Source organism: Megalops cyprinoides, chromosome 1 (genome assembly GCF_013368585.1).
Source record: "Megalops cyprinoides isolate fMegCyp1 chromosome 1, fMegCyp1.pri, whole genome shotgun sequence".
NCBI classification, from domain to species: domain Eukaryota; kingdom Metazoa; phylum Chordata; class Actinopteri; order Elopiformes; family Megalopidae; genus Megalops; species Megalops cyprinoides.
In genome coordinates this window covers 17,891,477-17,919,296 of record NC_050583.1, presented here as the reverse complement: position 1 = coordinate 17,919,296, position 27,820 = coordinate 17,891,477, and the positions used below count along the sequence as shown (strand labels likewise).

The following is a 27,820-nucleotide window of genomic DNA, read 5'->3' as shown; positions in this document are numbered from 1 at the left end:
AATCTCATCCTTAACGATCAATGTCTCCTTTATTCTTGCTTTTTTTTTATTTCAGCCATAGGACAGGAGAAAGCAGAAGAGGATTGTTGTTACGTTGCAGTGGCTCAGAGGTTCTGATTATGGGCTGATTGTCTGTATGTGCATACGGATGTATTTAATGATGTGCTCATAAGTCCATGTTATGATGTAAGCCAGGTATGCTCTTTAACTTCATCCCTATTGTTGCCATTGTGGATTGCATGTGAAGCTGTTCTTGCCAGTCTTCCTCTGTGAATGACGTCATAATTGATTGTCATTGTCCAAACCGGCATGTTCTCAACCATACATTCATGATTGAGTATCTGAGTTAGTTTGTGTCTGGTAGTTTATCTTTTAGAGGAAAAAAAAGAGTACAGCGGATTTAAGCAGCTAAGAACGTAGACCCGATCAACCATGTTAAATGCCATGAGATTCCTCAGACCTACATTGAACACTGTTATAGCAAAAAGGGGCATTTCTCTTCTGCAGTGATCTAATGTGTCTGAATATCTGAACATGCAAACGCTTACCATTTCAGTTTGTTGTGATGCAGGTATGGCACCTTCCAAGCACTATATTTAGCCCATATTACGCATATATGCCAGAGAAAGTCACTGCTTCACAGCTCTGTGAAGTGTTGATTTCTATCATGGCTCACTAATGGGTTTGTTTTTCTCACGAGTTATTTGGTTGAGGAAAACAGTTGCAGACTGTGCATGGCCATCTCAGTAACCTGTGTGGTTAAATCACTATAATAGATGACTCAAAGTGCCTGAGTCATAATGCTGTGTGAATGCTCAACTTCAGCAATATTCTGTGTCATTTTTTAGTTTGCTGAAAATTGTTTTCCAGCCTTACCTGATTCACCTGCAAGTACATCACAGAAGTCACAGCAGCAATCACAGATTGCCACTACAGAACCTTTTTTTTAGAGGCTAAGTTACAAAGTAAATTTCTTACAAGATTATCACACAATAATGGAAATCCTCCTCCTTCTTACATTACTCCTTTTTGTAGGTGACATTCTTCTCCCAATATTTATTTCCTGATTTCCTGATTCATTGATTTGAAAAGAGGAAATATTATTATTAAAAATCCTCATATAAGATTTTGTTGTCAGTATGGTTTTCAGGCACTTGCGTCATTCAGAATAAACAGGCCAACATTAATAGATATATTTTAAAACTGGGCTTCATATTCATCACAAAATGTTAATATTGTGTAAATGTTGTCAGGGATAACACAGTTTCAGTTTTATTTTGCTAGATTTCTTTTTCATGTTCAGTTTCTGTCTTCAAAATTCAGTCTGACAGAGTCAAGTGGCCTTGGTGAGACCTCAGATTTAGCACCTGAAAATAAATGAATAATCTACTTTACAGTTAGAATCCTGAAGATGAACTGTGACATCTCAACTTCCTCAAATTCTCTTTGTGGTTTAAAGTGCAGGTGGTAAATTTAAGGTGATGTTAATGCTTGATGACTAACCCCCATCATTCTTTCAATCTTTTCTGTAGTTCCCTGGAAACATAAACCTCCTGCATGTTCACTACAAACATAATCCTTACAGTATTTATTAAGTTCTTGCGCTATGCGTAACTTCTCAAGCAAGCATGCCTGCATGGTTTGGCTTTAACCTGTCTGAGCATTTTTGATAATAAACACACAATAAATACTTATCTGATGTGAACACAGAATGTTCATTTGTCTTTTGTCCTTGAAGAGCTACATAGGGTAAGATTTATATTCATGCACACACAAACATGCACACGCACAAACATACACGAACAAAGCCACATGCATATTTACCACTAGCAGGTTAGCACCCTTTTACAGCCTCAATCAAAAGGCTTCTTTGGCGAAGGTGAAGTCATCCTGATAAACTTGTGTCTTTTCTTTTTTTTTTAACTCCTCCTCTTTCTCTTTCCACAGAGGCCTTGATGTTTTTCTAATAATTGGCAGCAGAGGTTGATTTTTTTTTTTCCCCGTCTTCTTCCTTTTAAGTGATGAATAGTTGGCTGCAGATCAAAGGCAGACCCCTGCGCTGTTCTGGCTGCCACAAAGGGGCGTCAGAGCTGGCGTGGTGCCTGGGTCTTCAGCGACAGGCATGCAGATGAGCCGCCAGGCGCAGAGGTCAACAGCAAAGTGTCTGTGCGTGCGCTTCCTGCAGGCCGATCCGGTTTCATGTTTCTCTTCTATTTCTCTCCCCCCCCCCCCCCCTTCCCCTCTCTGTCGTTCTCTCGCTCTCTTTTTTGTTCTTCCCGGGCCAACAGCAGGTTGAAGCAGAATGAGCACGAACACAGAGGGGAACTTGCCAAATCTTCTCAGGTAAACTTTCCGTTTTTATTAGGCCAGTGTTTGAGAGAAGGGACTAAGATTCTGCGGAAAACAGAGGAGCTGAGGAGAGATATACACCATACCCCCCCCCAACCCCCCCGCTTTCCCCCACACACCAACTTTTGTTTAAAAACCCACATCCCTGTCAAAATTTATACACAGTGCTTGGAAAAATAAAGTGAGGTAGATAAAAAAAAAAACAATTGTATATCTCAGTCACACAAATATATGCTGAAGGCCCTCTCGTTTCTTTTCATCTTCTCGGAGAGCCTACCCCTGCTAGCCCCCATAGTTTTAAGATTAGGATTGTTGAGAAGCATTCAGAGTTAAAGGTAAATGATATATCAGGGTTCAAGTGCAGCACTGCACAAATCCCCCTCCTCCCCCACCCCCCATGATATTTGTGTCCACTGCCCCAAACCCACGTCTCAATGGTTCTCAGTCCTGTGAGTTGTTGCATGTAGCCGTGATACACCTGAATCTACATGTATGTTCCATGTGATACAAATACACCACTGGTACAAGTTAAAATAATGCTGGGCTTGTGGCAGTAATTGTCATGTTTTCTGTGTGGTCAGTTCAACCTACATCTGCCAACATTTTATTTCCTCCCTTAAAATGGGGGATGGGGGTGGGGTGGGGGGGCACTAATGCAGGTCTATAAGTTAATGAAACAGCTGCAGAGTAACTAAAATTGATGGTGTAAGTGAACATTTTAAGTTGAAAATTCTAATAATCACAGCCGGCGCCATCTAAACCTAAATAGAGACAGACAAATAGCATGACGGTGTAGTAAGTGCATCTTGTCATCTTTAAGGCAGATGCCTTTGCTTGCTGGCTGTTCTCTCAGATCTCCTCTCTGTATTGGATGCACTTATTTAAGCCATACAAAAATTTGGTGCCCCTTTGATAGTGACTTAACCAGTATGTAGTATGACTGCAAATGCAACACAATATCCCACACACACCAGAGGTGGTGCTCTCTTCCGGAGCTTGTGGTAGGGTACAGAGCTTTATGCAGGTGCTCACACAGGGGTCTTACGCGTGTCCACAGGTGTTTAAAAGCTGGACTGCTCTCTGTTCTATCAGATGGCTTCATTTAATGCGGTGAGGCCCCTTCTTAGGTCCGAAATGTGGACATCTGTGCTTGGTTCTGTGATAACGTGGCGCATTTCCTTATTTTTGTCATTCATTTCCATGCTTTATTGCCATTTTTTGCAATATAAAACAAGGCTTCAGATATGTTTTTTACATTTTGGGAGTGTATGTGTGTGTGTGTCCATTCCTCTCCTCTGAATTCACACAAAACTGTGGAGGTATCAGATCAAAACGCTGGTATTTTTCCACACACAGCATGCCGTCATGAGCAGTTTGTTTTTGAAGAAACTCCTCAACTCCAGCCATATGTTTAACATTAGATTTAATCTGCTTGAACTGAATGTAGTTAACCCAGTTCAATTCTCCTCACTGCTCATGAATCAAACAATAGGGGTTATTCCTTAGCCTTGCCCAACATGTATGTGCAAGATTTCAATATATCCTATGGCCTTGTGGTAAAGCTGAGTTGATAAAAAGTCCTCTTCCTAACTACTGCCCTAAGAGAGACATATATAGGCTGATATAGTTGCACTAATTTCTCCAAAACTCTCCTGACAGTGCTTGGAACAGCTAGCATGCAGACATTGTGTGAAAAAACAGTATCTTATCAGGTTACAGAATCCCTAACATCAAAGGGTAAGATCTTGTGCAAAAAATATTTAGCTATCTTTTCTGTGCGCATAAGAACTGTTGACAAAAAGCCAAATGATTAATCCTTTTAGTGGCTTAAAGCTGGTATTGAACGATAAGGAACAAACATTGTCCTTTTAAACTGCATTGTTGTGAAATGACAATTCTTTAAAGGAGCAACTGTAGCCAAATATCAAACAATAGAACCTCCTGATCGTCATCTAAAAAGCTTGAAAACAAATTTATATATTGTAAATTCAAATCCTAGATCATAAAACCAACAAAATAAGGAAGTTGTAGATGTAGATAGGTCTACAAACAATGAATCTATGTAATTTTTTTAAAACAATGATTGTGGAAAAAAATCAAACTGTCTTTGTCTGTTGCTTGCATTGTTTGAATAAATCAGTTTGTATATACACCACAAATATGCTTACATTACCAGCACTTGCAGGTGATGCGTTGCATTTGATTATATACGCTATTTGCAGTATGAATGTTTTTATAAGATAAACTTTGTTTACCCCAAAATTTCCCAAGAAATTACCCCTACCCTATACATCTATAGTATAATAAATTACTGACAGTCGGATTACAAACAATTGTAGATATGGGAGGAACTGCCATTTTAAACAGCTAGCTAGCAACGCCTGCTGTTGGAATGGCTAAACCATGATTGAGCAAGACTGAACAACTTCTAAAAACAGACTGATGTCTGAAGTCTGGGATTTAATATACACTTGACGTTTCTGTTGTTATCTGTTTATCGTGCCAACCTCAGCTGTAGCCAGTACAGCCTAGCTAGCTAAAACAACATGCCTTCAAGCTAGCTTTGCCACATTTTCATCAGGGCGCACTCAGGTAAATTGACGTTTTTTGTTTGTCTTAGGTGGGTAGTTAACATTCATCTACGGTAAAGAAGCGTCTGGATCATCAGCAACCCATCCCGCTCACCTGTTCTGTGGTAAGCACATTTTGTCTGACATGAGGCTCTATATGGTATAAAAGCATTTTGAAAAGCAAAGGTTGTTGGAAAGCACTGTTATGACATGCTAGTGCTATTACGTTCTTACTTGAATTTCCTTACTTTCCTTGGCTTTGTTGACATTTAGGGTCACTTCAGCCTTTTTTGTCTGGACTGAAGACACAAAAACACATAGCAATACAGATAGTCCTTTGTTTATGAAGTTTCTGTTCATGTTGTTTGATATCACATTGTTTCATTGATATTTTGATAGTTAGTTTTTGCTGTGAGTCCCATGTTTCCACTGTAACAACATATGAAAGTTAAAAGCATGCTTATATTACTAATTATTTTCTCTGTGCAGCAAAGTGTAGTGTTTTTGCTATTATGCAAAGCTACACATGGGGTAACTGTCTGGCAGTTGTGACAGTAACAGTGTACTACATCTAAATTGCCTTAAACACTACAAGTAGATCTGGAAAATGGCCAGTATGTCCAGCTACACATACAACAGCAAAGAGGTCATGGAAATCAATTCTCATAGCAGAGAATTTTAAAATTGTTACATTCAGGTGAACAGGTGTTGAACATTAAGGTTGAGCCCTTAACTTATCCAAAACCACACACCAACTATATTTTGTGAGAAAGCTGACAAACTGAAAGATTGTGTCTATAATGTGACACTGTCAAGTGCTAGTAGAATTATGAAGGTAATAGACCAGGTTACTGGCAACACAGAGAGATGTTCTTCCATTTTCCTGTAAGGACAATCTCATTAATTAAACAATGCATTAATGGGAGTGGAAAGAATATGAACAAGCTCTTCACATGGCATCCATAGCTCCTCACAAGTTTGGTCCCTTAATGGAAGTTGTCACCAGAAGCATTTGGAAATGCAAGGAAAACAGCTTCCTCTTTCATCTGACCTTTGTGTCATCTTTTCATTGTTATTGCACAGCACAGCTCATCATATAAAACTGTTTGTATCAGAGTTTTTTTATTCTTAGTTTTCTTCAATTTTATAATCCTGTGTATTAAAGAATGAAGAATGAAAATGGAATCAATAAAGCAGAACACACTGAATTGGCCAGCTAGTTCCCAAGAGGTAGGTAACATTGAGGAAGTAAAAAAAAAGATAGATATTAAATATTATGGCAGCACAGCATTTGCAGTCAAAGAGCCTAAAAATAGTGTAGTGAGGCTAGAATAACAGGAACAGGAATATAATCCCTCAAGCTAAAGACGTGATGCAAAGAAAATCTATATTGCTAAATAGTTGTTACAAAGACGACTGATGCTACCATAATAATGGGCCAATTTTTATACTTTTATGTGGTTCCCCTACTGCGAAAATAAGCCTAATCTCTCCCTTTGCGGTTGCTCTAACAGGTCACTCCCACTTCCCACACAATGAATGTATTCTAGTCAGATTGCTTCTCCAAAGTTTGCACACAATAAACAATTACGTGACTTGCCCAAAGCAGGCAGCAGTGCCCCGTTCTCCTTCCCTTGGCTGCAGTTTAAATAAAATGTTAATTTTGACTGTAGGAGGATTTCAAAGTGACAGCCTCTACTTTTCATCTCGGTATATACAGCAAGTTCGCCAACACAAATCTGTGTTGCACTTCCATAAGAGGTGGGATTTTTGTTCTGAATGTATCTTTTTTTTTGTCCTGTTGTCTCTCAAAAAGCAAATGAAAAACCAAGAGTAGCAGTCAGCTCAAGGTGTTTCTCTTAATGGTCAGGATTTATATAAACTTCCTTTCCCTCCAAGCCATTTCTTTCTGACAGATGTGTTATTGCTCAAAGCTCTTTGCTGTTGCAGTTTTGTTGTCTTCAGCCTGAGATCTTATTGTGAGAATGCATTGGTTTTTGGTAAAGATTAAAAGGTTAAATCAAAAAGGCAGGTCATCGAGTCAGTGTGTACACCATACTGGATTATCATAGTTTACTACTTTTTATTTTAAACTCAAGTCAACGTCCAAGCGGTCAGTGACTGAGGTCCATGAAGGCATCTGAAATGAAGCAGGAGACTGCTGCCTTGTAACGCACCAGTGCACAAAAGATTGTATTATGTTTAATTGATAAAAAGTACCTAAATTAATAGAATGGTGTTTTCTAATGAATATGTTGACTGACAGATATTTTGTAAAGTTCCCAAGCCACGCTTACTTATTGTGGTACATAGTTTTCAACCATTGTTAATTATAACTTATTGAATGAAACTGAATTGTATTTCTAAAGCTTAGATATTTAATATCATTTGTAATAAAAAGCCTAAATGAAAAAAAAAAATTATTGTGATCACGATGGTGGGTCCAAGTTGCTTGCGGTGTACTCTGTCCACATCTAAGTAGAAGTCACAAACTTATATGGCTAGGCTCAAACTTGAATCCAAGTCCTGCACTTCTGTGTATTACATTGCTGCCTTGAAGGTTTAATTTTTGCCAATTTTCCCCCTGCCTTGAGCCCAGCCATCACAATCTTGGTACATTTCAGTATTCAGTTTGCAAGGAAGGAAATCTGGTAACACGACAGGTGCTACGTCTTGCTTGTGAATGTGCTATGTAGGCTATGCGGACATGACATCAAATAGTGTGTTACAAGAAATAGCTAATATATTGTGAAACATACTGTTTTTGAAGAGAGCACTTAGGCTTAGTGCCTTTTTTGTATGGACGGAGGCATTCCTCGGGAAGAGCCACAGGTTCAGGATCAGGGCAGCAGTGGCACTCGGAGTGGCAGAGGCCACTCAGAGGACATGCTGCAGAGCAGGCTGGCTCGGCCCAGAGCCCTGGGGTTAATTACAGGCATCACTCAGACATGGCTAATTCTCCAGACGGTCACTTCCCGAGCCGAGCGACGCTGGCGTCTGTCCAGATGCCCAGCAGCGCGCAGATCCTCCCCATTGGACCGGGGTTTGGGGGCTCTGGCTTTGTGCTTCACACCGATTCCAATGGCCAGCGGTCCTCCTTGATGCAGGCAGTCATGCCCGTGTTTCATCAGCCAAAAACTAAATGCAATGTGCAGTTTGCTGTGAGGGAGAGAAAAACACACTCGTCACACAAATTTGCAGACAAGACAAAATATCAAGGTCTAAACCTGGCTTGTTCATAGTATGAGTTTGTTCTGTTTCTCCATTTGAAAGTGTATATCACTCTGCTGATTATTATTTTTCTTAATACTTATCTGTCATTTTTTTATTTAAACCTATCCATTTCTGACTATCTACCTACGTGTATATTTATGAATACAACTTGAAAATCTAGCTCTATCTTTATGAGTCAGTAACAAAGGTCGAAGTACGGCCTACCATTCAATGAAGTCATTGACAGCTTGGTTGGGGCAAAAAAACACAGGGGTAGCCTCAGGACTTTTTCTATGGATTGTTGTTATTGCATTAACGGTGTATTTCTGTAGCAACGGTTTCTGTTCTCCTCGTTGTTGGCCTTCCAACAAAACAAAGAGATGACAAAGATGTGCATCATCTAACGTTATGCACATTGCAGTGTTGCGATTGATATGGTAATGCCTTGCCTAACGCTCCAGCATCCATATGCTAATGCTGTACACCTGGGCCCGTATGCGGTGCTGATGCTACTGAGGTCTGTGTCTTTTGTGTAGGTGATAGCGGATCCGTAGTCCAGCATCCACACAGACATGGAGGGGTGCTCACAGCAGCAGATCAAGGCAGAAGGACTGCTGCTATTGGCTGCAGTCTACAAGGAGGACGAGAGGCGACAGATCACCCGTGGTTTCCATGGCACACATAGGCTCCGCAAGGTGTGTACAAGACAGAAAAGGCATGACGGCTATACTTATGACACAAACAATCAAAGACCGGTGGTCATTTAAATGAACAAATCCACTTTAATGTATGTATGTGTGTTTATATATGTATGTGTGTGTGTGTGTGTGTGTGTGTGTGTATTTATATATTTAAATAATTTGCATGTGCGCATGTGTGTGTTTTCAAACAAAGACTGCATCTGATGGGAGCTCAAGTCTCATGCAGATGCATTTTTCAGCCTGTCGCAGCTCTAGTCAGATCTCACCTCCCAGAAACGTTGCTCACTGTACATAAGGCGCCCCTGTCTCTCATTACTGCGTACATTCCACAGGAGGGTGGCTGCTGAGGGGCTTAATTAAGCAATCCACTCTGAACTCTGCACCTAGAGTTTCAAGATTTACACCACTTGCATTCCAAGCAAACACATTTTGACTGACATTCATGGATTAATAATGGCCCTCTCCTATTTCCATACCCATCTCAGATGCTCCAGACATTCCCCGGCCAGCCTATCACATTCCAGTCATAATAACCCATACGCACGGGCGCTTGTATGACAAAGCCGCGGCCTTGCGCATGCGTTCAAACTGAGCATTCTTTGGCGTCTTCATTATCGTGAGCTCTGAGAGCCAAGTCAAGTTAACAAGGTCCAATTAATTGGTGACTTGTTGATTAAAGTCCAAAGACATGGAGGGAAATACAGACACTGATAAGGGAGGGAGCAAATGCATAAAACGTGCGTTTGTCTCTGGACTGGAACAGTAACCTCACCATATTGTCCGTGTTTCCGTGCCTCTCACTTCAAAGGCAGCTTATAAATGCTAAAGGGTAAAAAAAAAGGAAAAAAAATAACTTCAAAGTATAGTGAATTGAAATGTAAGAATTCTAATACAGTGGTTCTGATTGCGCTGCCTAATATTACAAGACCTTTTTTTTTTCTCCATGAAGATTAGACCACTGTTTGCTTTGAGTTGGCTTAAAGTCAGGCTTTCTCTTCAGTAAATCTCCAGCAAAGGGAGTGCAGGCCTGGCTTAAATGCTCCTCTCCCTGGCTTTCTAATTTCCAGTATTTCAAAAGGAGCTTAAAACCAAAACGACTCCTCCTTCAAAGTGTGTCACTGTCCCCATGTTTGTTTCCTGTTGCCTATTTCTGATCTCCCGTCTGTGTGGTTCACCATGCAGGGACCCCGCACTCGGTAGAGTAAGATCAGAGCAGAATTATGTGCCCCTCTTGTTTTTTTTTTCTGCAGTAATCTCCACTGTAAAGGTGGTTTTGGCTGGGGGTGTAACCTTCACGGTTTTTGCATACCAAGTCATGCTTTGTTTAAATTCCAAAGATCAAAGGCTCAATGCAAATTCCTGCAGACGTTACCACATTTGATGTTTTGTAACACAAATTGCCGTAGTGATTACAGTAGCTGGGCATGCTGTCGAACGGGGCCAAGCAGCCTCCTTGTTGTGGCTGTCAATTAGCAGGATGACTCCTAGAAAACAAACGCTCGTCTGAAGCCTCTCCACAATAAGAGAGCTGTTTGTGTTGATAAAGTGATTTGGCTTCTCATCCCTTTCATCCGGCCGACACTGGGACATTTCAGGCTTGGCTCCTACACTTCAAATTCCCAACATGAGAGGACCTCCCCCTTCATAACAATGCACCGCTGTATTCCATTTAATGTCTGAAGCCAATTGAGCACTGTCTGCTCCTTTTGCACCAAGTGGGTCATGAAGTATTCCATTTATCCAGTTACCAGTAACAGGAAAAGCAATGCTGCAGGGACTTCTTGTCACGCATAATCAACAGAGATTCAAGATAGACTCAGGTGTCTAACACAGTGTTCTGAAAAACAGAATATGTATATGCTGTGGATATGTTACCTCTCCTTGCAGGTGTTCTGTCCCCCAGGAAATGTTACAAAATGTATGCTTGATATGTACACCAAGCAGGTTATTACATGTGTAAAGGGGAAATAAGGAGTTAAGACTCCTCACCTGATATGAATTTTTGTAGGTCATTATCTCCCAGGACACTCTCTACAATAATACTAAAAAAGCTTTTTAATAGCCATATATAATGATCATCTTAGTTAATAGGTTTGTTTATTTTTTTCTACCAAATTAGAGCTATGACATTTAACCTCAACTTAAAGATTTCAAAGTGCAAACAGTCAGGTGTGCATCGTTTACATGCCACTTTTGTTAAATTTAGATAAAGTTGTGACTTCTCCATGAAAGAACAGCTGAGGCCCAGAGAGAGATGATAGCAGGATTTGTAAGGGCTTTAGGTCGGGTGCAAGTTTTGGTCATGTGACAAATTTCCCACGCTGTACTGACAGAGAGAGGGTGCAGAGTGAGCAGGATAAAGCTTTGGGCTCCTGTTGTCCATGGCGATTATCACGGGGAGCTCTGAGGCCTGTGCCACTGGAAGTGTTTCTCCTCTGTGGAAGTTGATTTACAGACTGTTGAGACCGAGCCTGTCTCGTCTAAGCTGGGGAATTCACTAGTAAATAAACAATACACCCCTCCCTAATGAAATTAAAGAAAACTTTTGGCCGCTTCCCTTTGATCAGATCTGTGATCCTTGTTAAAGTTTCACATTCTGTAAGCAGTCTCTTTGATTTGTGGCTCTGTGTATTTAACCCATGACACAGATGAGAACAGATTTGTCTTTTTCATAGAGCTGTCTTGTCACGGAATTTGTCACTTGTAATGGAATGTAAACTGTTTTTCATTTTAGACAACAAATGAAATGGTAACAGAGGACGATGTGACAAAACATTTATTGTACAAAAGTTGCTAGGCAGATTGCACAAGTCAACCCCATTGATGTCTCTGATGCCTTTGGTGTTGACTGAGTGACGTCTCTCTTAGAGCCAGCAATCCTTGCTTCAGTGACTCTATGAGTGTGGCAATGAAATGCATATGTCTGTTTGTCTATGTGTGTGAAAGTATAACAAAAATATCCATGGAATTGTTTTTATGTGACATCCGTGTGATATGTGGGGGTGTGTTTTAGAATGTCAGTATGATGTGGTTTTGTGTATGTGTGTGTGTCTGTATGTGTATGCGCATGTGTATGTGTGTGTGTGTGTGTAGTCACGTTCATAAAAAAAATCTGCTTTAGTCTTTGTGTATTCTGGCATCATTCTGTTCAAGATCGTTGTGTGGTCCATTACCTTTGTGCAGATGGAAACAACAGGGCTTTGCAGGACTAAATCTATGTCCTCAAGACTTGATCACAAAATTGCATGTAAGCAATTAAGGGGAATCACTTACTGCTTGTCTGAAGACCCCACAGAACCAGTCTGACAATCAAAGCTGAATTGCACATTTCCATCAACAGTAAACAGTGGTTGGATGTTCACATATGACATAGAATAGACAAATGTGAACTGGAATTATTGTGTTTTCCATATTTGTCTGTGCCATTGTGCATGTGTAGGTGGTTGTGTACATGTATGGATGTCTGTATCTGTGTGTGTGTGTGTGTGTGTGTGTGTGTGTGTGTGTGTGTTTGTATGCATGTGTGTGTACGTGAAAGAGAGAATGCTCATCAGCAGGCCTTTTGGCAGAATTTCAACTTTTAGTTATTTTTATTTGTCAGTTATTGAAGGTAGCAGACAGCAGCAGCACTTGAAAAGATAACTTTGCCTGTGGGAAGGACTAGCTGCAAAGGATCAAGCTCAGCCTTTTTTGGTAATACTTTGCATTCCAGAAGCACAATCCCTGTTCTGTTTCTTTCACTTTGATTATCTCTTTAATGTCCCCCCCCCCCCTTCTTGGTATAAATTAATTTAGAGGTAGAGGTGAATAGGTGACTGTGGTAGGGAGGGAAGGGTTTGGTGCTGGTGGTTAGATATCGACGCATTTTAGACATGAACGTGTGTTTCACAGACGCTTGTTCTCAGACAGGCCACTGCTCATGAAAGCATGTGAAAGAGCCCCAGAGCGCTAGCTGTGGCAAGCTCTGGCTGCAGTGCTGTGCAGTCCTCCTACACCTGCAAGCCTTCCCCCCTTCACCTGTCAGAAAGCAATGCCTGGATTAACTCCATGCTTCTTCACTACAAACGGGTAACTTGCTGTTCCAGTTTCAGCGTTAGTATTGTAGTGTTGGTTGTCTGCTTTGTTTTGTTGCAAAAATTCAGGTATAAGCAGTTACTGAGGAGAGTATGGTAAATGACGAAATAAGACAGCAGTAGTTGAAACTTGCCAAGATGAACAATGCTTGACACGTTCCTGCTCTCTCATTGGCCGTGCGTTAGATCTGGATAAGGCTGTGTCTGCTTCTGTCTAATGGAGTTGTGTTTAGAATAACACTGCGGAACCAAAGAGCTGCACGTCTTAATTAAGAGTAATTAGTGCTTTCCCCCAATCAGGGGTGATGCGGCGTGACAGTAGGGGAAGGTGCCTGTAGGCGCTGCGGCACAGGGATAAATAATTCTGTAAGAAAACCCTCCTCAAGCAGACCCACAATGGCAGTAAAGCACGGCACCAGGGAGTCACACAGCATCCCGGTTCAGCACAACAAATAACCAGTGTTGTCACCATAACATCACAGCAAGACATTTTTCCAGGTTTTTTTGTGAAACATCAGTGTACAGGCATTTAGAGCTGTGTCAAGTGTCACTGTGCGACTTTTGACTAATTAAGAATTAATCAGAAACGAAAACAACTGAGAATTAATCAGTAATTTCTATCTAAGTTGTAAAATCTTTTTATTTTAAGATATAACAACTTCATATTGATATTGACAGTTGGGCAGTGATACCAGGTTCCAGATAATACACATCCTGTAGTGGCAGTATCACATCACATGTGTGCAGTATATCACGTCATTTGCATGGTAGACACCCTGCTCCAGGCCAAGTTAGCACGTTGATACACGCTTGATATGCCCTTGATATGCCCTCAGTGCCCCTGGGGAAAAGGACTTTGTCAGGTACAAAAGGATTGCCTGGAGTTCATGGCCCAGTGCAGACATTTTTGTGGAATCTCAATTGAGACAGCATTGTAGGCATGTCAGGCTTGATGGGATTTTGTGTAAAATAGTGTTATCATAGCAAGTGTATCGTAAAGGGAATTCACATTAACAGAAACTGGCAACACATGTCCTAGGAAGTATGATTTGCTCAGACCCCCAGACTCAATAACAGATACAAAAACCTGCTTTGGTAGCACAAACTGTACTTTTGGGCAAAAGAGTGGTGAGGTGCTGAGATCACTTGATCCAAAACACAAATGCAGAATGCTGGTTAGGAGGCCCACTAGGCTAACTCAGTGGATACATTACCACCAGGGTGAAACACTCTAGTGTTCTGCCAGAATTATTCTTGTACAGCAGGTTTGAAGACTGAGAAAGTGAGAGTAGGCGAGGGAGCACTACCTGATTTCACTGAGAGCACGACATGCATATTCCCAGAAATGTTTGCGCCCTGAATCAGAAGAAATAAACTGAGCTCAGAATTTAAAAAGAGAAATCCCAGACAGTAAGCATTGCATTTGGATTATTTAGATTGTCTGGGCAATTTGCCAGGACTAAAGGTGCACCTGTCTTTTGAAACTAAAATGATATCGTTGTTATTCATTAACAGTTTCGTTCATAGTGGTGATTTGTTTCTCTTTAAAATGTATGTGGTGGCAAGTATGAACCTAGGGTTGTTCTAATAGAAGCTGATGATTTTGTTTTCTGTTTTCTACAAAAATATAACCGTATTAGATTTACTTTAATTATACTGTTCAGCGGATGGACTCTTTTTTTTATTCCGGTAAAGGCTTTTGCGTTTGTAGTCGGTTCAAGGATTTATAAAGGATGTGCTGGCATGTGCAGGCCTTGGCACTGGAAGCAGGGGATGTATTGAACTGTTATTGTTTGAAAAGCATGTAAGCGGCCTTCACAACAGCACAGCCACCGCCGAGAATGAAAACCTTGCGCGGCTTGACTGACGCTTTAACAGGCGAAACAGAATTTCGTCTTTGCATCGAGACGTCAGATGCCTTGCCAGGAGAGAAAGAGACAAACCACAAAATCTCTCTCCCTGTTCTCCCCCCACCCCCCACCACCCCTCTTCCCTTTGCTGTAAGTCTGTTACAGAATGAGAACATCAAAGGACATATCCTCAGAATATACATTGTTGTTGCAGTAACAGGAAAAAAGGCAGGGATTTTTACAGAAATAGAAAGCTGTGGAGGATTGGGTTCAAAATGGGCAGATTACCACTTTTATCTCCTCATTTCAAATATCTTTTTCTTCATCACCACCTTCATTGTCCTCATGCCTGACCAACTCTTCCACAAAGTAAGAAGTCCATCCATAATTTAGCAATTGAAACGTAATCCTACCCAAACAGATTGATGAGTTCAGCAAGACCTCGGGGCCAGTATGTTGGAGTTTTATATAGTTGGAAGTAGTCATACTCCTGACTTGTTGTCATTAAAGGATCTCTTTAATCTGGTTCTTAGAAAAGTTCACAAAGCATACCACATACAGAAATTCCACTTGAAGAGAAGTTTTGATGCTAGCAAAATAAGTACTGGAATTTGAAAGGATCCACAAACTTGTGCTTTTACTTACCCGAGGGTTTAACATACTTGCCTTATCTTTACACAGAGACCACCCAGGAGAGACGACTACTCAGGTCTCACCTTTTGCACGTGTGTGCACGTGTGTGTGTGTGTGTGTGTGTGTGTGTGTGTGTGTGTGTGTGGACGAGAGAAAGAGAGAGACAGAGGGAGAGAGAGGGAGAGAGAGGGAAACACCTCTCAAAATAGAGCCCCTGGTTAGAGAGATTATCTATACATTTCTCTGTACATTTACAGAGAAGGCGGACTCAAGCTGTCTGGGGAAGCTCCTAGAAGCAGCCCTTTGTCGTTTTCATTAAAACAACTAACAATAAGAGGTACACACCACAGAAGATGTTGTGGCATTCTTTGGCTATTTAACTTTTCTAGTGAGAAATAGTTCGCAAATACATCTTGAATCATTCACACCCACAGTTTATTTACTGTTAGAAAAAAACAGTTCTAGAATTATATCTGAGAGAGCAGCCTTTTTTGATAAAAAGGATGCAATTTACATGAATGTGATTGTGATCTGTCATCCCTCCATGTCCTTTAGAAAAGCTAGATTGAACTAACCTCTGGAGAACTGAACAGCTCAGTATGCAGCAGTCTGAGCTTTATGTTTGCTTCTATGTTTATTACTGAACAAATACCGAGGGTTTGTAGAGTAACCTATTTTGATTTGTTGTCTAATCCACCTAAGATTGTTCAGTATACAGTAGACTTTTAAAAAATGAGGCGGTCCTACGTATAACACATTCCTCTCATTTTCATCACAATCACAATACTTCAAATAATATCAAATAAATATTTTCTGATCATAGAAGGTGTCACCTGTGATCTTGTGCTATTCATCCAATGACAGTTTTAAAAGGCCCCCAAAACCATTTACATGCTTTGAAAAGGTTTTTTTTCTTTTCTTTGTAGATTTTATTGTTTTTTTTTTTTTTGTTTTTTAAGAGTGTTTGTCAGAATGTCTCACACGTGGTATCATCACCTCATATCATTTTTGGCGACACCATATTTTTCCATTTCTGTTGACCTTTAACATGGCTTCCGTCTGCCTCCAGTCCCCGACATACACAGCAAGGTTTCTCCATCCAGAGATATAAAAACTGCAAAATGCATTTTGGGATTGGGATGAGACTTTGGTTGCTGTGCAGTTGCTTACGGAACCACAAAATAATTTTAAATTAGCTTTTTTAATTGCTTCATAACAAGGGGCCTCTCTGTGGATTCCTCCTTTGATAAATGCAAGGAACAACACTTCATTTGTGTAATTGCAACTGAATTATCCTTAATTGGCATCAAAAGTATTTCTCAGCACCTTGGATACTTCAATATGGTCGTTGCAGGTGGGCCTATCCATTTTTTTTCCATTATGTTAGTAGTATACCACGACTAGTGAATGTGCATTTCACCCACAGACATCACTTTGGCCAGTGGCACCACCTTTCACCACTTAGCATTAGCATTAGTAATTGGACTTGTCTGCAAATAAAGGGTGAGTTATTTGAAAATGTACATTTTGGAGGAAATAACATATATTTCTATCTTCATCATATTCAAGACTATATGGTAATCACAGCATCTTCCTAATGGCCCTTTGTTATCTTTTCGAGACACCGGTTTATGAAGCCATATAGGTGTAGATGTTGTGAATAACCAGCATCTTGTTTAGTTGTTTTTCTGTATCTGGCTGCAAGATGCAAGACATGGCTGTTCAGATGAGATGAGACTGGCTGACAACCGGAGCATTACGGTGTAAAAACATCAAAGCGATGGGGTGTGTAAAGTAAGGTCCCGTATGTCACAAAAAATGTCCAAACAGGTCATGTTTAAAAGCAGTTCCAAATCTTTTTACTCAATAATTTGTGATGAGAAAAACTATATACCTTAAAGTTATACCTTTTGAGTTACACCTCAAAACACCATTTGCACATTGTCCTACAGGCTTCCACTTTGAACACACCTGAAGGTCATTTTTTTCTGTCTTAATGGCAAATCAGTTTACAGGTGTGTATACAGTATTACATAATTTTAGCTTATTACATCGTCACATACCACACACATCAAATGCATTGATGAATTTAACAGGAACAGTGATTTACAACTGATAATTGTAACTGCTATGTTGAGTTAAGATGCATCAGAAGAAATTACATTTATGCTTTCGTCATTTAGCAGATTATCCTGAGCCACTCACAGTGTGTAAGCACAAAGTGCATCCAATAAACTGGCATGAAAAGTATTGCAAACAAGACAGTACTGAAGGGATTCAAACTTCCATTCGTCATTGGCACGTCCAATGCTGAGATCACAAGTAGCCTACATTCCTTGTTCAATATGTAAGTGCAACACAATATACCCAACTATAGGACTATACCCTTACTAACAGAAAGCTACCACATACCATGCAGAAAAACACTGCGGTATAAGATTACACATAAGGGGAATGAAAGATTGTGCTTGGGTAGGAGGGCGGAGGTGCAGTCTGAAGAGGTGGGTTTTCAGATAGAGCGTGACCAGTGACTCCGCTGCTTTAACTGTTACAGTAATTAGATCCACCACGCAGGTGCCAAGACAGACAGAGGATGCAACCAGCATTGATCCTATAAACTGTGTGCGATCTGAACTGCCTCTTTAGTGGGTTCGTAGTCTGGAAAATAAGCCTTTATGGGGAACACCGGTGATGAACCATTCTCCGTAACCACACTCTCCTGTTGGAAGCCCCCATTCACTTGTAAGATAGTGAAAGGTAGTGAAAATTAATCAGAGCAGATAGCAAAACCTTCAAATATACCATTGAAATCAAGGTTATGAGACAAGCTGTCTAGTAGTCCAGTGAAAATATATTGCTTTTTTTGCATTTTATATAATCCTCCAACCTATGCGCGGAAAAATCAGACAAATGTATGTAGTTTTGCTCTCAATAACTAATCCGTGGAAGACATGTGGAGAAATCTGTTAAGTGTTTTCTTATACTATAATCGTTCAGCTATGCCGTGTCACCTCACAGTGAATGTAAGTTCACACCCAAGCTCATGAATCACTCAGCAACATAAAGCCAGTGTCTACCAACAATTGATGGAACAAATAATTATAATGGAACTGTACCTTGCCAGTCTTGATTGAATGGCTCAGAGAGAAATTACATGGCTGGCTAAGCGCAGTAGCAGACAGGTAAGCGTTGCTGCGCATGCTGATGCTGATGTGGACGCGTTGTCCGTGTGGGGGTGAAGACCAGGTGAGATCGGTGGGCGGGTGAGCGTGAGTGCCTGCTGGCTGGGAGCCTCACTCCGGGGGCCGCGGCCTCTCGGCAGCGGTCAGTGAGACTGCGCCATGGCCTGGCGCTCAGTACAGCAGGAATGTGTTGAGTTATGCAGAGCTCCAGACTCACCCACATGGCTGCTTATCAGACACCGCGCAGCAGTTCAAAGGCAAGAGTGGGGCCAGTGTCTCCGAGCCAGATTGGGCCTCTCAGTCCTACATTGGAAATACTTACTCTGACCGCCCCCCCCCCCCCCCCCCCCCCCCCGCACACACAACCACCACCGCTATTTATAAAATAATAATAATAATAAATCATGAGAAATGTGAGAATAATGCTGCTAATGAACATAATGAGTTCATAGCCACCATCCTCTGTATTCTGCATTGTTGACTGAATAATTCAGCAGCCATTTAAAATGGTGGGGTCACGATTAATTAACATCTTACTGCTGATAAGAGATTGGGGTTGAACAAGAGCCAATGTTTGGATTGAAGAAAAGTTTTAGGAGGTGCTTCCACAACATAATGTACTGTCTGTGCCCTGGACAGGCTTTTTTGTGAATGGAAGGCCACTGTTTGTTTTGGATGGCGGAGACACGCTGTTAAAATCCCTGTGTTAAAACACCATGTTGTCCCATCTGTGGGTTGTATGGTAACCTAGTGAAGGGTGTAGCCACAGTGTCTGTAATGGGCACTGTCTCTGTGTGTGGGAACAGGAAGGGCCCAGTCTCCCTGACACTTTCCATCTCCATTATTTTTAGACATAGGGCCGGTTCCTTTGGAAGATTTTCCAATGTTGATCCAAGTGGATGGCAAGTCGGAGTGACCACTGGGCTGCAGACACTGCCCACAACCTGAGCTCAAATGAAATGCTAGGGTGGTGACCAACTTCCATGAAAAAATGACTGTTAGTTTGAGCTGTCTAAATGATGTACATAATTTGTGCACCTTAAACAAAGGTGTGAATAATTTTGGAGGCGATTGCATGTGTGCAGTTATATGTATTGGTCAATGCTTATCACATACCAAGATTTCAAATACACATCTGGCCCTGTGACAAGCTGCAACCAATACTGGTGTGTGCTATTCAATACTGCTGTGATCTCTGGTATTCATGAGTTGTAATCAAAACAGAAGCCTACAGATTTATGCTAGAAATATTTGTTTAATAGTTCTCTGTAGGAGCTGGGCCTTACCTTCCAATTTTTTTCTTCTGTCCACTACTTTCTATTTTCTTTCCATCAGAACTGAAAAAACATGTCCATCCTAACAGACCCAAGAAAAGGTTGCATTCTCCCTAAAGTTAAACCACCATCCATGTTGTGAACATCCTCCATTATTTAGCTGAATGAGTAAGATGATCTTTACGTTAATTGTGACTGGCCTTCCTTCCTGATGTGGGATCACTGAAACCTCAGCCGGCTAATAGAGGAAGTGTTTATGTTCCACAAGTGTTTGAAATCACTATTAAATGTGCCCTTCAAATAAACACTCTCCTCTGTGTTTCATCATCAGTCGTCTGTTTGCCAAGTTCATCAGCTTGACCACTTGACCTTTCTCTCCTCTTGCTTTAACTTCTGGCTCTTCAGGACAAGACGAGAAGTCCGCAGAGTGTGCAGAATGGGCTGGACAGGGAGCAGCTGGAGGACCGGGAGCAGGTACAGGAAGCTCATTATTGCACACCCACAGTCCCTGCCCCTGGAGGATAGGAGAAAAGGACAGCATTTCTCACTAAACCTGATACACAACTTAGCCCCCCCCCCCCCCCCCCCCCCCCCCCCCCCAACCAACCCACCCACCAGACTGAAAGGCAGAGGTACGCCTCTCGCAAATTTCCCAAATTCCTCGAGATTCGGCTTCAACAGTCGGTGCCAGGGGCAAAACGGCACACTGAAGTTCAGAGGCAATTGCCGTTTCCTGTGTTGGCTGTTTTAAAAAGGTTACCTCAAAGAAAGGATTGATTTGGTATGCAAGCAAAATATACTTTGTCTTAAAACCCTGAGCTTCCAGCGTATCAGACGTATTTTGATATTGCTGTCTTGTGCATCTGTGAAACTAAGAGGATTTCACTGACCACAAAGCTCTGCTGAGTCTCATGGAGTAGGATCAGCCTCCTCCTCATGTACCTGACCTAAAGCCTCACAGATATGCTGCTTTTCTATCCTTGACCTGTGTCTTGCCTGTGTAGTCTTAAAAAATGCCCCAGAAATAAAAATGGTAGCTGTTAACACAAAACTGTTCTAGCATTTAATACATTACCTAACCAATTCAAATTTAAATATATACAGTAAAACAAGAGCATTCTTTCAAGATCATTTGAAGGTGAACATTTGATGTAAAAGAAAAATTATTGAAATAATATGTCTGTCTGAAACCACTGCAGGAATTGATAATTATTATGAGGCTCTGGCATGAATATTCTGCACAGGAAGTTTCAGCCTCTGACAGTGCACTGTCTGCACATTTAATAAATGTGTACAGTTTAAGGTGTTCCTCATCTTCACCAGAGATAAGGGGCAGTGTGCAATCTGGAGGCAGCAAGATCTAGGTGGATATATTCTATAGAGCAGCCCTGCAGAGTCGTTTGTTCCAGTGGTGTTTATTTTGCCTGTGTAAGGAAAGTGCAGTTCTGTCAGAGTCAGTGTCTGCGTGCAGGTCAAAGTTGCCAGGATGAGATCATTGATTTTTGGAGAACGAGCACTGTGAGGCACAGAGGAGAGGGTGTGGCCTCTGGGAGTGGGTGGAGGGCACTGCTGTTCGCTCTGCTAGGAGAGCCTCAGGCGCACCTGAAAGCCCCTGGTGTGAGGGTCTCTATCTTAGGACTCCTGTGCTGTCAGGTTTGTCCTCTTAGATATCAACGCAGAAGCCCTTCATGGGTCCCTGACACAACAGTGCCAAAATCTGAGGCTTTATGAGCCCAGAGGGTAGAGCAGGACATAGTACATCCTGCAACTAATAAAACCTTATTAGGTTATGATACATGCTGGCATATCATGGCTTATGGGGTTTTTTGCATTCAGTAGTTGCGCAGATGTAGTCGTGGCCGAGTGGTTAAGGCGATGGACTAGAAATCCATTGGGGTCTCCCCGCGCAGGTTCGAATCCTGCCGACTACGGCTTTGTCTTTTTTTTTATCTATCTGTATGAATGGATAGCATGTAAAAACTGTAGACTGTGTAAGCTGCTCTGGATAGGAGTGTCTGCCAAATGACAATAATGTCATGTAATGTACTCAAATGGTCTGTGATATTGACATTTAAAGTGCAATCTGGCTGCATTCACACTGCAGGCCTTAGTGCTCAATTCCATTTCTTTGCGCAGATCTGATTTTGCCATCAGTCTGTTTACACTTATTTTTGAGGCCCACACTTATCACTCACAGATATAAGTGCTAATTATGGAAGCCTGTGTTCTCATGCTAACCTTTAAGATGATTTGTGGTGTTGGCCGGCTGCAAAATCATCAGAAAATGACTGAAGTCATAGCTTTAGTGTTCTGCGCAGCTATCACCACAGTCTGTACTGACTATATCCCGCACCTCACTGTCACTCCGTCAGTAACTGTCATTCTCACTGTCCTCCATGTTATATGACGAATTCTCCTGAAAATGCTGAGTTATGACATTTATGAGCACCCGCGGCATGAAGAATGACATTAAAATCACCTGGGCCGCTTTAAACACGTAACAATTTCGATTTTAGTGTTTGCACTAAATCACGTGCAGATCACATGAATTGGTACTGAATTTAGTACTACATAAATATGTGCGATACATGTGATTTTTCACTGTTCACGCTGTTTGGAAAACACTGGATCTGTATTGTATAGAGGGGAAAAATTGGAATGGGGTCACTTTTAGCTGCAGTATGAATACAGCCTCTGTTCTGCTTGTTGAGTTCCTCTAACCACTCTGTTAAGACCACACCATTTGCTAAGAACAGGTGATAATGGAAATCTGTGAGCTCCATCTATGAGCTACAGATTTGTATTCCCTCCTATGTTTAAATTTGCCTCCCTTAGGAGGCAGCACAACACAAACACAAAGTCACTCTTTTTCTTACAGAAGGGATATTGATGTAGCAGTGCTTTCACTAACGAATGAACTCATTCACAAACAAGTATAAACAGGTAAGGATTGCAGACATTTAGCATCATCATCTTTTTTGATTACAGAAAGGATTATACTCTCCAAGGTAGGAAAAATGTAGGTCAAATCTTCATGCAAAAAAGTTGTGAAGACTCCTCTTTAATACATAGTGCTGTTAACGTACTTCCAATCATGAAGACCCTGAAAAGGACACATCTGCTACTACCTTACATATCCATGTACCACACCAGTTCTCACCACACTGAGTATGGCTATGCCCCTGTGAAGCCTTGAGGTGAACGCCTGCATGTGTCCTTATGAAGTCAAAAACTCTTTCCTTGTAATATAATCCCTCAAGTGCAAAAAACAAACTTCAAATAGGTGTTCCCACATTCACACGCCCAGGGATCTCACAGGTGTGTCAGATATAATTGTTGGCTATAATAAGCCGCGGTGCTTGATGTTAACAAGCACAGAATAGTAGAATTTGAAGTGATCATGGAGAAACAAAAAGAGGTCCTTTTTCCCCAGTGAAATGAAGGCAATGAGTAGATGTAGGTAACCCAGTCTTCCCGGGTGCTTGTTTTAGAAAAGAGTAGCCTTGTTTTTGTTTTCTTAATGAAGTGGGTTTATTTTAGTTAACAGCAAGCCATGATGAATTCGTCTGAGCAGCCAGAGCGACTTCATGTAATTAAGTCATTCCTCAAAGAACAGAAGACGCTTTGAAGACCTTAGACAAAACAGACAAAAACTTGTTTATATATGTGTGTGTGTGTGTACATTTTATATATATATATCTATATATATATATATATATATATATATATATATACATGCACACAAACAAATACTAGCCTTAATACTGGTTTTATATATGTATCTGTGGATCTGTGGATTTTGTCGTATTTTATCTAATGTCCAGAATTATACCTTTTATCTTACACCAAGAAGACATCCAGTTATCCATCCATTGGTTGGACTGGGCCGTATAGATACTGTGTGTTTCCTGGAAGGCTGCGAGAGGGTCACATCTGGAAAGAATTTAACATTTTTAAAGTGCATGTTAGGGAACTCATACTAGTCATAGTGATATGCTACTAGTGAAGGAAGTGTGGTTCTCTGGAAGCCTCATGGGTGACCTATACCCACAAGTTGAATGATATTAATGAATATATGACATGTTCCACCTGGTGGAACTTTGGACATTGCAGCCAACTCATCTGGAGTGAGCAAAATTTGCAGCAACTCTAGCAATCTTTTCTTGCCTCAGCAAACTCAGTCCCATTTAAGAACAACTGAGCCTCACTTTGTATGGTCCATTGCCTCTTGCTGCTGGAGAAGGGTTGCTTTAATACAGAAATCATGGTTGAAACGCATGCAGACACAAGTCTCCTGCGCACGAAACCCGATCTTCACTAATAGCTCTGCACAGATCGAGAAGAGAGCCCAGATTAAGATCAGAGGAGCCATGCCATGTGTTTGCTTGTCAACCGCATGTGTTTTACATTGTGATCTGATCCACCCCTGCTAATATCAGGTGAAGGGGCCAAGAAGGGGAGGTAGGATCTTAAATGCTGAGCATAAAGAAAAAATAAATATTCATGAAGCTATATTGATACGGAGGACTGGCAGTGCTTCAGTGTCAGTTTTCCAATGCGTCTTACACCGGTATCTCTGGGATTCATGAAAGAGTTGCATTCTGGCCATGTCTCTCCGACTGTGATACCAATCCCACAGGCTGCAGTCATCTCCTCTGCAGAGCCACAAGCTCATTCTTTAGACCAAACATGCCTGAATGACAGTAGATTTTGCTGACACAATGAAGGCTGAACCGTTAAAAAGCAGGTGCTTTCATTTACAGGGAAGACAGATGTAATTAGCTACCATACCTCCCCTTCATATAAGCACACACAACACCACCCACAAATACACACATACACATACACACGCACACAGAATTAATGCACAGGTTTTACATTACCCAAGGATAAACCCCTTGCTGTGTTGAAAGTTTATAACACTACCCTGCTATTTTTTTCCCCCTCAACATGTAACGTTATGGGATTCAAGCCATCGCATGCGACTTGAGATCTGGAGATGGAAACTTTGTGAGCGAGGCAGGTTTTGATGTACCGGGAGTTGTATCTGACAAGGTTTTGTCACTTTCAAATTTTCAAGAGCGTGTGCATTCTCCCTGCCTCTTTATTAGCATACATCAAGCCCTCAACGATGTGACAAACTTAATTTGAATCCTCAGAGCATTGAGGCCTTGTTTCTTTCAACTGGCAGCTGTCAAAAACATCAACATGTGACACACAGCGCGGGGGAAAGTTAAATCGAAGTACCATTTAAAGGCTATACATAGATGACATGTTGTCACTTTAAGAGAGAAAAAAAGCACTTTCTAAGTTCTAAGTTGGGAATGTGGAGAATGCTTTATCAGAAGCAAAAACTTTTAAAAAGGGGGAAAAGATGAAATGATTTTGCTTTAAAGCTATAAAGTGAGATCATTTCTAAATAAACAGATGCATTTAAGAGATCTGCTTTTTGATCACCTGTCCGTCAAGGAAAGCAGGCAGTACTTCCTGATGCGCCTGATTGTTAAGTGTCCTCAAAGTGTCTCAAAATCTCTTTGTTATCATCGAATGCGTCGATTTAAGAACTGGGTATCATTTATTCATTGAACCATTCAGAGAGTGAGTTGCAGAGTTTGAACACAATTGTGTCAAATTGATATCTACCTTTACAAAGCGAGCTTTATTCTTGGAGATGTGTACAGAGAAGGAGAGAGATGTGGCAGAGAAAGAGGTGGCATATTTTAAAATGAAAGCCATATAATTCAGTGGAAAGCATGCGGGATGCATTTGAGGTGAAATCAGTGTGATGTTTATTTTTTTTAAATGTAGCTTGCGTTGTGGGGAAATGCCACTTTCCAGTACATAGACTGAATGGAATATATGATCTACTGCAATGCAACTGGATGACTTCTTGCAAACAAACGGTTGTTCCGGATGTGTGTTTTGCATGGCACAGATAGCAGTGGACCCTCTGTCCAGAGATGAAGCAGCCAGTTTTATTTTAGTACACTGTGCCATTGCAGAAGTACAACCTGCTCGGAGAAAGCGCTTTCATCACCTACCCACGGCAGAATGAATGAGGACGAACTTGAACCCATACGAAGCTTACAATTACAAATAGTTTGTCTGAGGAAATATCACAGCTGTTGAGGGATCTTGCACAGTCTCCTGGCCCTTCAACTTGCATATTACAAGCAAGAGGTGTTTTTTAAATACAAAAATACCACAGATCTCTCAACGAGACACAGAGGGGACACTACAAAGAAACCGTGGCACATTTTTCAAAATATGTGAGATAGGATTACCAAGTCCACCTGCAGCTATTTTCAAAGCAGCTGCATAGTATACTCACTGAACAAGGAGGAATTTAATGTGTCGCCTAATATAGTGATCTAATGAAGCTGGCCTAATTAAAGTGCTGGCCAGGTGTAGAGCTTTACTCTAATGCTTATTTCTGTAAGGGGCCCAGCTCCATAACTGGAATGGGCATTGCTGCTTGAAGAATCTTTTTTTTTCATCGGGGCTTATATAAAGCAACTACTCCCTTAATGTTTACTGACATTATATGCCGCAGTGTTTATTATTTTGTACTGTTTGTATTTATTCCTGTGTATTTGGTCAAGTATTTATTCCTTATTAAACTCATAATTTTTGAATGCGAGTGTATGGACTGATGACTATGTCATTCACATGTTTTTTTTCTGAGAGTCTGTTTTCACGTACGCACCTAGTATTTCAATAGAGCAGCGATTACTGTCCCTGAAAATGTTGGGGTATATGAAAACATCAAACTGCTATTTGCTACAGGTGGAAGTGTGGAATTCAACTTGCATTGAAAAGATGGTTTTCCACTAGATTCTAGCATTGGATACTGATTGTATATATGTGACTCTTTGAGCAGGTACCCATTTGTGGGCATGGGTTTAGACCGGGCACCACACAGGTCCACAAATATTTATGTAATATGAATGTGGTAGCCTGTGTCCATTATTGCAAAATATAAGCATGACATGGACACCATCACCAAAAATATGATATTTTTCATAGCATCACCAAACAACTCTAGCAGCAACTCTACAGTGGTCCCGCGAGTTGTCATGAAGGTGATGCATCAAGCATTACATAGACCACACTGAAACTGAGTGGCAATCAGATAAATGGGCTCTAGAACTGAACAAAATGAGAATTCATTCTGTTATTTTAACTTCAGAATCCAGTGACAATTGCAGATTTTTATATGTGAACATGACTTCAGTTGAATTTTCCCCCCAAGGTAGCAATAATGATGCATGACAGCTTGGCTATCGTGAACTTGGACTGTGTATTACATAAAGTTTTATGTGTCGGCCTGTCTGTCTGTGTGTGCTGGCAGATCAAGATCCCATTGGATGGCTGCTTTAAGTCACTAGCCGTTGTTTTCAGTGCTTATATTTTATCATCTTCACTTTTTAACTAGATGAATATCAGTAGGAAAGTAGAATATGAAGCTTTGACTTTGAGTACTTCTGACACTCTTTCTGTCTTCCTTTTACCCTGCTCTCAGTAACCGCTTTGCCTGCACAGCTGTTAAAAAGACAAACTACAAAATCCAACCTGAAAAAAATGAAACCCTTTTATGTTACTTACGTGTTGCTCTGCTTAGGTTTCTTAGGTTTTCTTCTCGTAGAAAAAGAAGACGGGAATTGATTAATTTTTAATGTTATTGGCCTGACACTTTAGATGGGGAGGGAAAAAAATTGGCAGAGTGGCAGAGGCCTAATCTTCTGCACACTGAGCTTGGACAAAAAAAAAAGTGTGCGCTGGGCAGATAATTTATACTCTCCCCCTTTGAAGTGCTTCCCAATCCTTTCATTGTGCCCAGGAAGATTAATTACAGAAAGCCAGAACAATCAGTTAAATCCACAACAGGAAAATTATTTTAGGAAAATCAATCATCTTTTTTCTCGCTCTCTCTCTCTCTCTCTCTCTCTTTCTCTGTCTCTCTCTCTCTCTTGCT

General features: G+C 41.0%; 1 protein-coding gene and 1 non-coding gene across 3 annotated transcripts in view; both read left to right on the top strand.

Moving 5' to 3' along the window:
* Window positions 1-2,296: 2,296 nt before the first annotated feature.
* LOC118779527 (axin-2-like) overlaps window positions 2,297-27,820 on the top strand; it is a 64,070-nt gene continuing 38,546 nt past the window's right edge. For both annotated transcript variants that reach the window (XM_036531689.1, XM_036531681.1), the window contains exons 1-4: window positions 2,297-2,343; window positions 4,970-5,044; window positions 8,669-8,827; window positions 20,251-20,319. The gene's annotated coding sequence lies outside the window, so the exon portion shown is untranslated. The remainder of the gene's footprint in view (window positions 2,344-4,969; window positions 5,045-8,668; window positions 8,828-20,250; window positions 20,320-27,820) is intronic.
* Window positions 21,695-21,776, top strand: trnas-aga. The gene has a single exon. It is a non-coding gene; the product is annotated as a tRNA-Ser (tRNA).